This window comes from Trachemys scripta, chromosome 18 (assembly GCF_013100865.1).
Source record: "Trachemys scripta elegans isolate TJP31775 chromosome 18, CAS_Tse_1.0, whole genome shotgun sequence".
In the NCBI taxonomy this organism is placed as follows: domain Eukaryota; kingdom Metazoa; phylum Chordata; order Testudines; family Emydidae; genus Trachemys; species Trachemys scripta.
The window spans coordinates 18654667-18673226 of NC_048315.1; the positions used below are offsets into that span (position 1 = coordinate 18654667).

The 18560-nt window shown below is 43.4% G+C and overlaps 1 protein-coding gene across 2 annotated transcripts in view; it reads left to right on the forward strand.

Annotated features, from left to right (window-relative positions):
* Window positions 1–18560, forward strand: part of CUX1 (cut like homeobox 1) — a 398007-nt gene that overhangs the window by 336617 nt on the left and 42830 nt on the right. The window lies entirely within an intron of this gene.

An 18560-nucleotide genomic window follows, 5' to 3' on the forward strand; every position in this document is an offset into this window, starting at 1 on the left:
TGGTGACTTTGCTGTATCACTTCAGTTTCTCGATTAAACTGAAACAATCAAATGAGCCCTGACCAGATAAAAGTTAAATGACAAACAGTCATATTAGGAAACTACCATAAAGACTAACTGCCGCCCCACTTCCCCCAATCCATCAATTAGAGGCATATCTATGGCTGTTCATTTTATTTTTGGAGATATTCCTACTACCAAGTAAAGTACTCACCCAAAGATCCATGGAAAGTGGAGAAGAATCCCAGGAATTTCCTGAAGTAGTTGTGACAGGAGTTCTTTGCATAGTTACTGTGTAATTTTGTGGTAATGTTTGTAACAGCACAATCTTTCTATTGGTAACAATAATAATATGTTAATTGTGTTATCACCTTCTAGCTGTGCGGGTCAATAATATGCATTTTTTAAAGTTTTTAAACACGTATACTTACACTATTCCTGTTTGGAAAAGTTCCTAAATATGTAGCATATTTACAATATAGGCCTTAGTGGCTCAGTAAGGAATTGCTACAGTCTATCAGGTAAATTATATGCGTTGGGGCATGGGTGGATGGCAGGTTTAAAAATGTTATTTACATGCTAATATGTATATTAATGCATAGAGTGCCATTTTCCCACTTGCTAGGCAAAATCCACGTTGCAAGAAAGTGACTGCAGGCTTCTGAGGGATCAGATTGTTTGAACATGCAGGTTTAATTAACATGAAGAGAAAAATTCACATTTAGAATACATAAAAATAATTTCAAGGGTCTGACTGAAATGTACAAAAGCTAGATAATTTAGAACCAAGGATGAAATCAAAGCCCTGTAACTGTATAAATAGGTTTTGCTCTGATATGGCTATCAGGAACCTCAAGCACTAAGCACTCTTACAAGTACGATATGAGCTGCTAAGTCTACATACAGGATGGTCAGTTAAAGGGAGCAGCATTCCAATCCTTTAAAAAATATATTTTTATTTTGCAAACTCTGTATATTGGTAGGTTTTAAAAAAGGAAGAATTTTTCAGTAAATTAAACCAAGTGACAAATCAAAACCAGCAATTCATCTCTGGTGCCCCTGCATGCTGAAAATTCTACTTCTGAGGTGTATATAACTGAAATTGCATATTGTGAGTTCCTCTCAGAGGACTTTGTTTACTTTGGAGGACTAAGCATTTAACTGGCTTTATAAATCCAATCCTACATATGTGGAACTAAAAAAAATATACCTAGGTGTGTTATAAGATTGGTACTCAGTCAAGGTTCACTCTGCATTTCTCTGGCTTTTGTTAGTTTCCATTAGACCCTTACTACTATTTTAATGTATTATTTGTGTGTCAATTAATTAGCTTTAAAAAAAGTGTTTCCAAAGCACCTAGTTACCTCTGAATGCTAGTATAGTATATACAGTAAGTGTTCTAGATAAACTAGCTTAAAGGAGGGCAGGTGAAGAATAAGCAACACACCTATATTGTGCTGTTGGGTGGGTTTTGTCTCTCCCCACTTTCCCCTCCATAAGAGGCTTCCATTCCTTTTTCATCCTCCTCAGGAATGAAGAAGTTCACAGATTTCCTGTTTGTTTGTTTGTTTGTTCTTTGCAGGGGGGCAGGGGAAGGGAGGGGAGGTTTTTTGATTATTTTGAAATGTTTTTAGTTTAAGCAATATTATTACACAATTTCCTAGAAGTGTTTAGCCTATACTTCTTTCATAAAATGTACTATTTATCAAACTTTCTGTAATCAGAAAGATAAGGTGCCTTATCTTCTCATCTCTTCATTGAGAATAATCTAAAGCACAGTGATCTAGATTTCAGCATACACAAGAGCCTACTTTTTATTTCAGAAAAAAAGACCAATCAAGGTGTATTTCAATAGCCCAGGGTTACTAATCCCTTTGATAAAGAGCACTTAATACTACTGTGCATTTAAAACTTTGTGCAATAGAAGTTCTAGTTTTATATTTAGGAGCTAACACACTGTACACCCAATGTAGGCAAATGTAAGCTTTATTCTAGGAGGATTCAGGTGACTGAAGAGTATATTCACACTGGTTATATTTGCATGATGACATTTTGGAATAAATAGTCCACCATTGTGCAACAATCTCTGAAAAAACATACTAATGGGTCTCTCAGTGAGCATTTAAAAAACTTGATTGGTCAAGCACCCATGTGATCTCCAGTTATGGCTAACTTTCACCATGTTCTTACATCACTTTAAAATAAGCACTTACGTGTTCATTTCAACTTCCTGAGCCATGTCATCTTCAACTGGTGGTACACCGTAAGGTCATTCCAGTCTAACTGGGACTTGTGAAGAATAGGGTTTTTTTCCCTCTACATCACACTGCTACCTCCTCAGTCCATACTAGCACTTGTTTATTTCTAAAACTCACTCTTTACACAGCAACATACATCTAATTATACAAAAAAATTTATCATTAGAACAAAACAAAATTCTGGTCTTTCCTATTTATAGTGAGATTACTTTAAAATGCCTTTCAGAGATTTTTACATAAACACAACAGAAGTATACATATCACTTCTTATTGCTTAAATGGACATAGATGGTCCAGCATACCAAACTCATTCTATTCTCGTCTATTTAGAAGAATTGGCCTGCTCTGGGAATTGGATGGGTTGGCATGTACTTGACTGATTAATACCCATATCAGTATGTTGTGTTTTCTGGAGCAATCCACTTAAAAAGGACTCTGTGTAAATGTCTACTAAATATTTGTATTTAAATATTAAAAACCATTTAGTATTGAGATTAAAAAGACTCAGCAGTGAGGGAAGAGACTCCGATATAAAGAGAGACAAAAAATACCCTAAGCCTCCTAGAGCCTCTGTTAAGATTTCATGAAGATGCAATATCCCTTTGTCAAGGTACATTGCAATCTGCCCAAGAGTATTACTTTAAAACAAGAGAGAATGGTTTCCTATGATGTTCATCTTTGTTGGCATATGTTTTAATTTCTGAATTCATAACTATTTTTTCTTGCATATAAAGTTGGTCAAAACAATCTTGTGTAGCAACAACTTTTCCTGGTATGAAATATGAAAATACTAGTTGTAAATTTATATCTGTGCTGGAGGAGTTGTTTGGTTTCCTTGCAATGTAGAAACACATTAAGACAAGCATTCTGTGGGTAGGTAACAGTTTGAGAGAGAGCTGCTTAAACAACAATGGAAATGTTGCTGTAGTAATAGCCCTGTTTGTATGAGGAAGGGATGTGTCTGCTTGGGGGACAATGTCAAGGGCCATCAGTAAGCACTGAACCAGCACCGGCTCAGCAAAAAAGAGCCTTACAGAAGGCAAAGATGTAAGGAGCTGCGATTGTTGCATGGCGCATCACCTCCTCTGTGGATTGGAAGCAAACTTGCACTTTGCCTTTTTTTTGAGGACATCCCACTAAGAACATCAGATTAATTTTTCAGAAATAACATTTTTCCCAATGCCGTGACTTTCTCCTTCTGGTGTAGTTAGAGGGGGGAAAGGCCCTACATTAAACTATTAGGTAATTTCTGCAAAAGGTTTTCTCTTCTATCAGAATAGTCTATGCATTTCTGTGTTGAAAGCCGTTTTCTGCTGTTCCTTTTAAGAAAACAGGCACTGTCTGTCCCACTCTCTGTAAATGCTCCAAGAATGTCAAGTGTGTGAATTTGGACGTTAAATCCAAAGTAAATTAAGACTAACTTGTTTGGGAGTGGGGGTGCTTTTGTTTTTTATAATTGTTTCCCTCATGTCCCTTTTCATTTTTATTAAGAAATTAACTCTTTGCATTTGTGCAATAACTACTTGCCATGATAATGGGCAGACTTTTGAAATGAATGCCCTGACTACTAACACAGCACAAAATGAACTCAGACAGATAAAGTGGTGTACTTTTTCCTGAGAACTTTTTTGTTTTTAAATAATAAGCTCAGTTTTACCCCCGTGTATTGTGGTGTCTTACATTTTTAGCAGTATTTTATATTTTTTCTGTAACGCACTAAGTCTTAGACATTTTAGAGCTTGTTTGTTATGTTCACAATCACAGATTTAAAAAAAAATCCTCACAAAGAACCAATTGACCAAAAAAAGTGTCATTTTTTTTTTTTTTGTACAAGTAGCTTTGAGAAGCCCACGTTGTGTTGCTGTGACTCATCTTTTGTAACATTTTATTTCTTGGTATTTGTTTAAACATAAAAGTAAAGGTTTATATGGCTGGCAGTAGCAGGGAAGTGCTCCCTCCGTCAGCGGAATGGCATTGTTTCTTCTGTCTTTGTTTGGTTAGCCATATAATGTTTGTTCTCAGCACTGTACAACGGTCCCTATATGATATGGAGAAGCAATATCACTGTATGAAACTCACATGATGTATTATTATTATTATTCACTAGCACCCTAGGTGTGATAATTGAAGTAAATATCTTTTATACAAACACAATAATGTGTGGGTTGTCTTTTTTAAGGTGAGAGTCCAGACCTGACGGTCAAAGCAGCAAACATTTATATTGGTGGTTTTGATCATTTTGCTAATCGGTAGAGGTTTGTTTGGTTTTTGTTGGTAATTGACTTTTCTAGCTTTGTATCTTGATTTCGCTGAAGAATCCGTTTTCAGTATCTTAAGTACTTTAAGTGGCTAACTTTAGAATCTAGTCTCTCTCCCATTAAATTCAGTGTAAAGATTCCCATTTCAGTGGGAATAGGATTGGATACTTAGGCAGCAAAGAATGGTTACATTCTGAACTTGAGGCGAGAGATGAGGACCAAAATAGCATGTTAGATTTTTTTTTTGTAAAATCATCATTGATTGTTGAGGTTACCAGTGACTTGTGATCAGAAGTGCTTACCATTCAAAAATGTAGATGTGGCAGAACTTTGGCCAATATTTGGCTTGTATTTTGTCTGCATTTTTTAACGGATATTCATAAAGAAAATTGTTTGCTCTTGTGGTGCCTTAAAATGTTAGCAGGCTGTTTTTTCCTGTAAATATACTGAGGGCTTCCTACAAGTTTAGAATTGAAATTTTGTTATTAAAGTACAGTTATTTAGAATCAACAATGACATTCTTTTTGGAAAAAAAAGTAGAAATCTGTAGCTTGAAATGTCTTTAGATTCAGTTGTAATGCATGTTCGTTTCATATCCTTTTCCCAGTCCTGTTGTGACCTATTCTTTAAATTGTGACTTTGTGGTCACTGAAATTATTGCAGGACTGGGACCTAAGCGTATAATGTCGTCTCCTCAGTATCCGGGTATAGGCCTGTCTCTTTAACATTTTTCCTGTCCTGCAGTAAGAGAGTATATATCTCTTTTTTCAGGAACTACTGATTATTCGATGGAGTTCACACTGCAGGACAGGAGGAATTTTAAAAAGCTAAGACTGTAGATTTTGCACTGTACTGTCCCACATTGTTTAGCAATATTTGGTGGCATGACGTTGTATAGATATTAACCAGCTTTTTCCATCCCTTCAAGCTGTTCCAGAAATTCATCCTATTGGTTTATAGTACACTAAATTACATTAGCAAAATAACTATTTATGTTCAAAATGAAAAGCTTGTTCATTCTGTATCTTTGCCATCTCTAGCTTTGCTTATATTTAGTATCTCAGGAGAGATCATTTATCTAAATACAGTATTAACAATGTTCAGTACATTTTATTTAACTTTCATTCTTCTGTAACTGCATTTCTTTACCTATGACATGTCTGTGACAGTTCGCTCAGTAAGATGTAAAAATTATAGTTTTAAAATAGAAATTTTAATAATATGTAATGACTGATCAAACTGTTGATTTTTAGGAGTATAATAGGGTTGTCTTGTGTAATGTTACCTCAGTCATTTTAATGTTAAAGTACCTATGCTTTAAAAGCAATCTCAGTCTGATAGTTAATCTTCTGTATATATTTATAACTGTGCATGCTTTCAGGCATACTAGGTTATGTTACCACCAAATATACTGGAAATGTACATGTAATTATGCAAGAGAAGTGTACCATTTTCAAAAACAGACAATTGCATCTGAACCTACACTGAGGAATAGGGATTTCCTTTTCAGTGTAGCATGGAAGCATTTGCCTGCTGCAAAATCAAATTATGCTCCTTGGCCCAAGTCCTCCTGAACTCTTTGCAGATGAAGAAAAACACCTAAATCAGTGGGGTTCGGCATGAGTTAGGAGCAAGTCTCAGAGAGCTAAGAGGTCTGCAACCTGCTGTTACAAGAAAGAAATATGCATCCTATGTGCATCCCAGATCTTACTCTGAAGTGTTATGGGAAAGCCGAGACACCTGTCTCCAAAAAGAGAAGTGTGTAGTATAAATGCCAACAGGCCCTTAGTGATTGTTACTACAGCATTCCTATATGCCATTATTGTTTTCATTTTAAATGGCTTCTTCTAGGGTCAGATGCTTTGATGATGCCCTGAGATTTTACAATGGAAATTTAAATAGAGTCAAGCAGACAAGCCTTTACTGTTATCAGGAGAAAGTTTGTTTCTAGTATCTAACATTTTCTTTCTTATCTATTATTTCTTTTTGTTGTAATAAAGGTGATGAACAAACTGTTCACATTATAACATTATTTTACTGTATTAAATAGTTATTTCTTTATTGCTACAAGCTGGAAGAATTGATGCTACATGGAAATTATGATGGTTTTCTTGAACTCATTAGTTACCCATGTCTGATTCTTTAAATGTCCTCCTTTATGAGGGAATTTCTTGCCTTACAGAGTGAATTCCATTGAAAAACACTAAGTTCCTGGTTTTGGGGGGAAAACCCCTAAACCACCCATCCTTTTTAGGGCTCCAAATTCCATAGTTACAGCAGTTGTCATTTAAAAAAAAAAGTCGGGCTTCTTTGAGTGATTGCTCATGTGTATTCCGCAATAAGTGTGCGTGCTCGCCACGTGCACCGGTGCCAGAAGTTTTTCCCCTAGCAGTACCCGTAGGGGAGCACCCTAGCGACCCCTGGAGTGGCACCTCCATGGTGCAGTATAAGGGGAGCTGCGTGCTCCCCCCACCCTCAGTTCCTTCTTGCCACCAGTGAAGGTGCTTTGGAACTGCTCTGCTTCAGCTTTGCTGTAGCTTGTCCCCAAAACTGCTTGTTCATTCAGTGTATGATACCTGTAGTTAGTTAAGTTAATTTAGTTTAGCTAGAGCACCCAGGCCGGGTCATGCCCTGTGTCCTAGGTTTTAAGTCGTGCAACACTTGTACGGATCTACGCCAATGAGTGATCCGCACATGGACTGTTTATGCTTTTTTGGGGAACCCATGTCAGCAATCGCTGAAAGATTTGCAATTCGTTTCAGCCTCAGACCAAGAGAGAAAGGGACATTAGGCTCCAGGCTATTCTGATGGAGTTGGCACTGACCCCGGCTCCGGCGTGCTGCTCTGAGTTGGCACCGCGGTGTCAGTGCACGACAACCCTTCGGCACCATTGACTAGTTGGCACCACTCCCCGTCCACGAGGCATGCCAAGAAGGCTAGGAAGAGGCCATCTTCGCCGCGGCACCAGAGTAAACCCGGAACAGAGGCTAGACCCATGTTGGGCAGTCCTCGATCCCCACCGGCCTCTAGGACTCCGACTCAAGTCGAGCGGAGTAGCCCGGCCCATTCGGAGCAGGCCTCCCTGGATGTCTGGATGCCCTCCACACCGGAGGCCCTGCAGGCAGTCCCGGATGTTATGTCCATGCCGGTACCAGGAACACCGCCAATGTCGGCCCCGTACTCCAGAGGCAAGCCACTGCTAGGATCTGCACAGTCACCCCCGGCTCAGTACCAGTCTCGGTCGAGGGAACGTTCCCAACACTGTTCGCCACCCAGTGACCATTCAGGGCAAAGTCCACATGGATCGCCCTCAACGCCCACCAGGCTGCCTAGTTGGGTTCCGTCTGACCGAGACTCTCGGCACCACTCCACCTTGAGGAGCAAACACCGACGGGACCGGGGCAGATGACGCCAAAGGTCCTCGTCTCGGAGGGGCTATTGCAGCTGGTCATGGCACGAATGTCTATGTCATTCCCATTCATCTTCCCACTCCAGGACCCCGCCACGGCACTGCAGCCCTGGGCGTTGATCACCAGCGTCTCACCGTTGCGGGTCCACTCGCCAGAGCAATCACGGAGCAGCTGTTACCGACGGTACTGGTCCTCCACGTCAGGATCACAGTCCTGTGGTTGGCATTGCTCCCAGCGCTGCCGCTCCTCCCAGTCCAGGAACAGTGGCAGGTCGTATGTCAGTCCGGCCTCCCTTCGTAGTCGTCCATCAATGGGCCAGGCCAAACAGGTGGTTCCGCTGGTGCCATGGCAGGTGCAGTGGCACCGTGGCCAGCCCAATGGTACCAGTGGGTACTGTGGCCCCCAATGCAGCCCCCGGTGGCTGGATCCTCAGAAGCACCACCACAGCAGACTCCCCCTCAGGCCACCCACCCACCCAAAATACAAGACTGCTTATAAGACGTCGCGGGACTATAAGAGGCGCCCACAGAGGCAGTCTCGGCCTGCCCCCCAGCCTGAGTCCTCCAAAGGCAAGCAAGCAAGCAGGGAAAAGGCGGTTTTGATGGGACGCCCGGCGCCCTGCCAGTTCTCATCAGAGATCCACCATCAATAAAGCTTACCTTCTCCAAGCGGTTGTGTGCTTTCCTCCAGGAGTGGTCGTGGCTCACCTCGGACCGATGGGTCCTCAACACCATCTCCAGGGGCTACACCCTCCAGTTTACTTCCTCCCTGCCCAACCCCCCCTGCCCATCCCTCCTGGGGGACTCCTCGCATGAGGCTCTGCTCGAGCAGGAGCTGGGGGCAGCTCTTGGGCCTAGGAGCGGTGGAAGCAGTACTGGGGGAGTTCGAAGGCAAGGGGTACTACTCCCGCTATTTTCTTATCCCGAAGGCCAAAGGGGGGCTCAGGCCCATCTTGCACCCGCGAGGCCTGAACCAGTACATGGTGAAGCTCAAGTTCCACATGGTCTTCCTGGCCTCCATCATCCCCTCCCTGGATCTGCAGGACACATACTTCCACATTCATATATTCGAGGGGCACAGATGCTTCCTCTGTTTCACGGTGGGGCAGGAACACTACCAATTTACTGTCCTCCCATTTGGCCTGTCCACTGCCCCCAGGGTATTCATGAAATGTATGTCGGTGGTGGCGGCCTACCTCAGGTTCCGGGGGGTCCAGATCTTCCCCTATCTGGACGATTGGTCAAGGGCAGCTCCTGGTCGCAGGTGCGGGATCACGTGGCGCTCCTGTCCACATGCACCACTTTGGGTCTGTTGGTAAACAACACCAAGTCCACGTTAGTCCTGGTACAATGCATAGCATTTATCGGGGCAGTCTTGGACGCCTCGTCCTCCCTCCCACCAGACAGGTTCGAGACCCTGAAGAGACTCATTGACACGGTCACAAGGTTTCCGGTGACAATAGCCAGAGCATGCCCCTAGCTCTTGGGTCACATGTCGGTGAGCACATGTGTGCTCCGTCACGCGAGACTCAGGATGAGGCCCCTCCAGCTCTGGTTGGCCTCGGAGTTCTCCCAGGTCAGGGACAGGATGGACAAAGTCCTCCCGGTACCCGAGCCAGTGATCACCTCCCTACGGTGGTGGTCCTCCCCGAGAAACATGCTCCAAGGGATCCCATTCAGGGGTAGGGCCCCATCGCTGGAACTGGTGTTCGACGCGGCGGACCTGGGATGGGGGGCCCATGTGGGGAACGTTCAGAAGCAAGGTCTGTGGTTGGCTCAGGAACTGACCCTCCACATAAACGTCAAGGAGTTCAGGGCGGTACAGCTGGCATGCATGGCCTTCCACTCGCACCTGGAGGGCCAGGTGGTCACGTTCCTCGCGAACAACACGGCCTCGATGTTCTACATCAACAGGCAAGGCAGGACCCGATCCTCTGCTGCAAAGCCCTCAGGCTGTGGGACTTTTGTATAGCCCACATCATCTGCCTACAGGCCTTCCATCTGCCAGGCACCCAGAACACGCGGGCAGATTGCTTGAGCAGGGACTTCTCCTCTTAGCACGAATGGTCTCTTCACCCAGCGGTGGTGCACAGACTTTTCCAAGTGTGAGGAACTCCCCGGATGGACCTGTTTGTGACTCGACAGAACCATCGCTGTCCCCGGTTCTGCTCCGGGAGGAGGGAGCGCTCTCTCCGATGCCTTCCTCCTGTCCGGGTCAAGCTAATTTCTCTATGCCTTTCTCCCATTCCCGCTGATCAGCAAGGTCCTGGAAAAGATAAAGACGGACAAGGCCCGGGTCCTTCTGATTGCCCCAGCATGACCCAGGCAGCATTGGTACAGGAACCTCATGGGCCTGGCGGTTGCCCACCCGGACCTGCTCGACCAGGGCCGCCTCCATCTCAACCTAGCAGCACTCCACCTCACAGCATGGCTGCACAATGCTTAGATAGGGAGGAAAGGACGTGCTCGGAAGGGGTTCAGCTTGTCCTCCTAGAAAGCAGGCGGCCCTCCACGTACCGAGCCTACCTGGCAAAGTGGTCTGGGTTTTCCAGATGAGCGGATGAGTGGGGCATTTCCCTGGTGGCCGCCCTGATCCAGCTTATTCTGGACTACCTCCTTCACCTTAGAGCCCAGGGCCTGGTGCCCTTGTCAGTCAAGGTGCACCTGGCGGTCATATCTGCCAGTGCAGAGCCACAAGGTATTCTCCCATGCTATGACTGGCCGATTCCTTAAGGGGTTGGATCGTCTCTTCCTGTATGTTAGGCTCCCAGTCCTGCAGTGGGACCTAAATTTGGTGTTGGCCGGTCTCACGGGGCCCCCATTTGAGCTGCTAGCCACGTGCTCCTGGTCACACCTCTCATAGAAGGTAGCCTTCCTGGTTGCGATCACATTGGCTAGGCGGGTCTCAGAACTCAGGGCCCTGACCTCCAAGCCCCGTACACGGTGTTTCATAAAGATAAGTTCCAGCTCCGCCCACACCCTTCGTTCCTCCCGAAAGTGGTCTCCGCCTATCACATGGGTCAGGACATTTTTCTGCCGGTCCTTTGCCCCAAACCCCATGCATCCAGTGAGGAACACCACCTCCACACATTGGACGCGAAATGGGCTCTGGCTTTTTACCTGGAGTGGACTAAGCTGTTCAGAAAGTCCTTGCAACTGTTCATCGCCTCGGCCGAGCGCATGAAAGGTCGGCCGATCTCCACTCAGCAGCTCTCCAACCGGATCACCTCGTGCATCCGTACCTGTTATGACCTGGCGGGAATCCCTCTGCCACCAATTGTGAAGGCACATTTTACTAGGGTGCAGGCCTCGTCGGCTGCCTTTTGGGCCCATGTCCTCATTCAGGACATTTGTAGGGCTACCACGTGGTCTTCAGTTCACATGTTCACCTCACATTATGCGATTGTCTCTCAGACCAGAGAGGACGCCAGGTTTGACAGGGCCGTTTTCTGTCCTGAGAGTTTGTGAACTCCTTCCCACCTCCAACAGATATAGCTTGGAATCACCTATTATGGAATACACATGAGCAATCACTCAAAGAAGAAAAGACAGTTACCTTTTCCGTAGCTGGTGTTCTTCGAGATGTGTTGCTCATGTCTATTCCACATCCCACCCTCCTTCCCCTCTGTCAGAGTTGTCTGGCAAGAAGGAACTGGCGGGGTGGGGTGTTCCCCTACAGGTACTGCTAGGGGAAAAACTTCCAGCACCGGTGCACGTGGCGAGCACGCACACCTATTAGACATGAGCAACACATCTCTAAGAACACCAGTTATGGAAAAGGTAACTGTCTTTTCTTTACTACACAGTGTCTCTGATATCAGCAAAAACAACAAGGAGTCCTTGTGGCACCTTAGAGACTAACACAATTATTTGGGCATAAGCTTTTGTAGGCTAGAACCCACTTCATCAGATTCATGGAGTGAAAATTACAGTAAGCAGGTATAAATATACAGCACATGAGAAGATGGGAGTTGCCTTACCAAGTGGGGGGTCAGTGCAAATGAGGCCAATTCAATTAGGGTGGATGTGGCCCATTCCCAACAGTTTACAAGAAGGGATGAATATCAACAGAGGGAAATAATTTTATCCCTGTTGATACTCTCACCTTCTTGTCAACTGTTGGGAATGGGCCACATCCACCATAATTGAATTGGCCTCGTTAGCACTACAAAAAGTAATTTTCCCTCTATCAATATTCACCCCGTGTCAGCTGTTGGGAATGGGCCACATCCACCCTAATTGAATTGGCCTCGTTAGCACTGACCCCCCACTTGGTAAGGCAACTCCCATCTTCTCATGTGCTGTATATTTATACCTACTTACTGTAATTTTCACTCCATGCATCCGATGAAGTGGGTTCTAGCCCACGAAAGCTTTTGCCCCAATAAATTGGTTAGTCTCTAAGGTGCCACAAGGACTCCTCGTTGTTTTTGCTGATACAGACTAACATGGCTACCCCTCTGAAATCTGGTATCAGCGTTTCCCCTTAGAGTTGGAAAAGGAAACAACCAGTAACTGTGGAATCTGTAGGTAAATGTTGACTTTTTAATGACAGCCACTGAGTGTTGCAGATGTAAGCCCCTCTCAAATGTTTATGAAATCGCCTTCCTGGACTGTCAGTGCTGCAGTACTTCAATGCCAATGTATATCAATGTGTGTTTTTGTTTTTAAATCTTTTGAACTCAACATACATTAGGCCAGTTTTTCAGCATAAATAAGCATAGATCTATTTAAGTCAATGGAGCTGTGCTAATTGTGTAAATTTGGCTCCCTGTCTTGTTGGTTCCTTTCCGTTACATAAGCTTTCGAGTGCTGTGCACAGAGTATGTATAATGTAAGCTATTGTCATAATGAATTTTGGTAGCTTACTTGATTAGTTGGCTCTAATTTTGCAACAACTACCTTGGAGATATTTCAAAACCATTGACAAGAAACTGGCTGTAAGAGAGGCTATATGAAGGACGTTAATTTATTGTAATGTGTGTTATTTAGCCAAGATAAAAAGTTATTTCCTTCCTATAATCCTGCTAATCTAGATGGGTGTGATCATCTTTTCTAGCTAGTCAAACAGGCAGATGCTACTGAATATCAGATCAGATCACCAGCCATGATTCTTTTTTCTCTTGCCCCCAGTTTGCATTGTTTTTATTAACAGTGCAAGTGACCTTTTAACTTTCATTTCCAGTATAGTAAAAATGAAAAAATAACGATTTATTGCAAGTTGGACAGGAAGGGCAGAAGCTGTCCTAAATGTACCTTGAACTTTTCAGGCAAAAGGCAATGGGGCAGCTGGTCTCAGATGCCGCAAAGCAGTCTCTTGTTCCAGTGAACAATGACAGGGACATCAACATTGACATATTCCACCTTTCTGACCTGGTGTGAGAGGCCAAAAGGGAAGAACATCTGTGAGCTCTCTGCATTTCTTTGCTTTTGTGCATAGACCTGATAATTGTCCTCAATAGGATATTCTCTCATTCTGAGACTAAGACTTGAAATACCTGGCCCATTCTCCCACTTTAAAGTTCTAGAGACATAGTAATGTACATAGGAAAGCCATTCCATCTTAAAATAGTCATGGACCTCTGTCTTTTCTGATCCAAGTGATTAAGAAAATTCATCCTCTTCTAGCGGCTCTCTGAAATAAAAGGAAATAGAGGCAATAATATACTCCTTCCAGATTGGTCCTTTTATTCACTTAGACTAGAATGAATTTGCTTACTCATCTGCGGCAGATGAATCAGACGTCCCTGGTTTGAAGATGAGGTTTTTCCTTGGTGCATAAATATGTCAGCAGATGTTACCATTGGCTGTCTCTGGGCTCCTTTCTCCCTTCCCCCCTCTCCCCAACACACACACAATTTTTATGGATTCCAGTGGGAAAGGCATGAAGTGTGTCAAATGCTAGCTGATTCCAGAGTTCTTTGAGTGTTGCCCTAATCAGTTTTCTCTTTTGGGGTGTACCTGTGCACTGACCCAGAATCCTTTGGAAAGTTTTATGCTATATTCTGAATGTCTGCAGAGACACCAGTGCACTTCAGCTGGGAGACTTCTAATGGTCACAGCTGTGGCTACAGATTGGGCAGATGTGCCTGAGCATTAGAGGAAGCTTTTAGAGAATGCTTTTCACAACTTTCTGATCCTCAGCTGCTATCTTTTTTGCCCCCTTTTTAAACTCCTGAAGAAGGTGAGATACTCTAGGAATGGTCTTGTGCCAGGTACAGATGTAATAAATAACCACAGCTTGATTGCTACTCATCTGTAAAGTGACTGACTAATCTGACTTCCAGGCTAGCTCTATCTTCTGGGCATCTTTGTCGCCTAGGGTGGTGATCTGAGAGCTGATTGCCCATGCCTCCTTCAGACACTATTAAAGAAGTAGAGTTTGGATGTTCAAACTTTTCACTGCTCAAGACAAGGTTCAGTTTGTCTGACACCTGGAACAGTCATTCGTGCAGAGTTGCTGTATTTGTTAATGAAGGCTGAGAGGCCTGGCTAAGTACTTTATGGAAGATACCAGCCTTCATCTCACCAACTCTATGGAAAGCAGAGTGATATTTAGCCCCTCCTCAAAGAATTGATTATTTTTTCAGAGTCAAATATCTCTACACTCCTGATGAGACCATTTTGGCAGGAGTGATGATGATGCTTCTGCTATATCCTCTTCTATGGGAGGATACAAGTTGTTTTGGATTCTGACCTCTACAACCTCTTCAACAGGAATGTCCTTTGCTAATGGAATAATTTAAAACTTCAATGAGGCAGGTACTAACAGGTGCTTTGATAGGCACAAAAGACTGATCTCACTGGAGCTGATACAAGGCAGAAAAAGGAGACCACAGCATTATCAGCACCCTAATCGTGTCTCTAAGACTGCTGACCCAGACACTGAACTTCCTGCACCAAATAGTTACCTCTCAGATGTAGGTGCATCCATGATCTCTGTATCTTTTAGAAGAGGAGCAGGGCTCTGGGGGATGAGGGTGCCATCTCTCCCTTTCTTTCTTCCATTTGCTGAATGCTGAGAGAACTTTCCAGACCTCCCCAAAATGCATTGATGTACCCCAACTCAACAAAGAGCCTGAAACTTAGAGCTATGACTCCTAATCCTTGTGGAGCCCAGCAGTGAATTTCAGATGGGGGGACATCTATTGGGCCAAGTGCCCTTCACCAAAGCATCTGAGGTGTTGGTTAGGAAGGTTAGACATCACTATCTTGCCTCCACAAAAAGAGCAATATGTAAATGTGATTTTCTTTCCGGGTTCTACCATGGCAGTAGGAGATTAATCTCATTGGGTTGCAAAGGCAGGTCTTGGGACAGATATTCCAAAAGAGATTAGAATTTACTTCCCTATGTAGAAAAATACACATTTCAACTTCACTGCTTCTAAATAACTGTTCACAACAAATCAATCCTAACTAGGGGGAGAGAAAAAAGAAAAGATGATCAATAAGCTAAGAAAGTTGAGGTACCAGAAGGTGTCCTGACTTGCTGCTTCAGTGCCTGGGTTCCATCCCTGGCTCTGTCACAGACTAGCTTTGACCTTGTGTAAATCACAGACTCCATGTCTGTTTCTCCATCCTTCAAGTTGGGATAGTTCTGACCTATCAAGGAGGGGCATTGTAAGTCGTAATCGCTGTAAAAACATCTCCTTTCCAGTCAATAAAGTAATCTTAGAACCTCCAAGCCATCTATGTTTCAATGCACTTCCATTCTGCCTGTCCACTTCTAAGAGAATAAAGATAGTTTTTTGTTGTTGTTTTCTTTTGAGTCTCTTCTAGCTTGCCAAATCAATGCTGTTCTTGTTTTCTGCAGAGTTATCTAAATCCAGGGTGTCCAAGACATTTAGAAAACAAGCTATCAACTAGTGGAATCATAAAGCTTGCCTCTCATTTGTCAGGCCATATAATCTCGAACTAAATTGCTGTTGCATCTCCGTTTCCTCCATCTGTGAAAACACATGCTGCACATGATTTGTCAAGCGAGTCCAATCACTAGGATTATTTCCATGACTTGAAGTTCTTATCACTCTGAGAACTGTCAGGGCTTCTTTATTATGAACATGCTTCTGATGTGTGTACATCTGCTGGACTCTTAACTGTCATGGTTGAAGTGCCATCCAAGACTCAGGCTGTCAGTATTTTTTTTTTCTTGATATTAAAGACAAGAATTTTAACCTTCTGAGTAAGGAGGAAAACTGTTCAAGTCTAAAACTGATGATACTCTCACAAATGAAAAGGATGGGCAAATAATTCAGTGCAAGTTGCTATCAAACTTAGCCAGAACATTCATAATTGGTCTAAACCTATTACAGTCAACCTTTTTGTACCATCTTTGTTCTCTTCCTTTGGATGCCAATGTGGTCAGCCCTAATCTTTTCAAGTGGACAGCAAAACCCTTTTAAGACCCACGGGCCTGCAGATGCCTTCACCTATGATGCTGTCCATCAGACAGTACTTTGGATGAATCACTAAAGATCACTCAGCGTTAGCCTTTTCCTTTTCAGTACTCTCTGGTCAGGAGATGCCTTTATTCACTCCACTCTGCCAGGTCAGCCCTTCTGGGCATTACATGATCCTTTTCAAAAATCCCTGTCATAAGAGTCGTCTTCCTAAATGATCCAGTCCTTACAAGAGACTTGCTCCAACTCCCATTGTTCTCAATAGGAGTTGGATCAGTCCATAAGTTGTGTAATTCAGAAATGCTTCTAAGATCTCATACCAAAGAAATCAAGGGGACAGAGGCTTTCGTTCATTATTTTTTGACACCTTTCCTTTCCTAAATCAGGAAGATTCTTTGTGCCCTCAATTTCTGGGAGGCATATTTGCACATGGCCACTTGTCCGTTAGTTGTTTTCTTTTTCAAATGCTGGATTCCAATTTTCAATTGTGTGTGTTTCATGAAGGCTTTTCCCTCAGCCTTTTGTGTTTTCACTAAGCTCCTAACAGTAATGGCTTCTGACCTTTTATCCTCATGCAAGCTGTTTGTATGTAAGAGGGGTTTTCCATCACTAACTTCTATGACCCAGTTCTCCAATTGGGCCATCTTCTCCACCACCGGAAACATGCTCACCAAGCCTCAGCATTCCCCAACTAGCTCTTTTCAAACACGCTAGGGAAACGGATTGACATTTGACACGCATGCCAGTTCTCATCTGACTGAAGTGAGTCATTTAAATTGTTTCATGACTTCCAGGGACTTGTGTAAACATCACCCCATAGGCAATTACCCAATAGAAAAATTCATTTACCAGATGGGAGCCCCAATTTAGCTCTTATTTCTGTGACAGTGGTGGTTTTGCTAAAATCCAGGTGACAAGAGTCAGGTTTAATAGAACGAAAGACATACATGGAGGATAGCGTTTATAGCCCAGTTAGAATCAATAGCGGCAATATATCTCAACTACAACTGAGCTCACCTTAAACTAAAAAGAACAGGAGTACTTGTGGCACCTTAGAGACTAACAAATTTATTAGAGTATCCGAAGAAGTGGGCTGTAGCCCACGAAAGCTTATGCTCTAATAAATTTGTTAGTCTCTAAGGTGCCACAAGTACTCCTGTTCTTTTTGCGGATACAGACTAACACGGCTGCTACTCTGAAACCTGTCACCTTAAACTAGTTATCTTGCAAGGGTTTAGGGCTCAATTCTAATCTCTCACATGGGCATGCATCACTCAGCAGCCTGGGAATCTTGCTGTGCTTGTGCCAGCTTGTATAGAAACGCCTGTTTCAGGATACACAATGCTGAACGCCCATATGCCGGAGAGGATATTCTTTGCCAGGCTCATATTCCTGTCAGCCTTCTCAGGCAACAAAGGATGTTAAAGATGGTTTTGTCTTTACTGCGGTGGATCAGAACTCCAGCATTGTACAAATGTCAAACCCCAGCCCCTGGCTGGCGTACTAGTTAGAGGAATCCCAGTGCCACCCATGACAGAAAGTCAGACAAATTAAATTGCCTCCCCACCTCCCTGCTGGCGTAGAATTCCAACACAGTGCTGTTGGAATTAGAAAAGATAAGCAAACAGGATTTGTCTTGGCAATGGTACCCACTGGCTTATCTCATGAATGCTGCCAGTATTGTGAACAGTTTAGGTAGGGGTCCTTGTTGCTCCTCAGTTTTCATATTATTTACACAGCAGAATGGCTTAAATCAAATGAGAAAAGAAGCATATAGTAAGATCATTCTGTTGCAGTTATGCAAGATGTCTGTCTTTGAGAACTTTAATGTGATTTCTAGCTCTTCTAGTAAAATCTTGCAATGATACATTCAAAACTGTTTTGTTGAAATTACTAGATTTAGACAGAGGCTCAAATGTTACCTTTAGAGATGGGCATAATCAGCAAAATTCTTATTAGGATTTCATACACACCAACTCTCAGGACCCTTGAAAACTGCAGAATTTGTTTCAGCCAGTCTCTTGTTAGTTTTTCTTTCAAAGCCATTGTGTAAATGTGTATATCTTTTTTTAAAGTAAGTATGGCACAATCAACAAGTCAGAAGCAAATGGAAGGCTTTGAGCCAGAATTTTCCCCAACCCCCTAACAACCACTGTAATGGTGCAAATGGAGTGTAAGGCTGGTGGATCTGGAAATCAAAGGTACAGGCTTTCAGCCTCACTCAATCAGTCTAGAA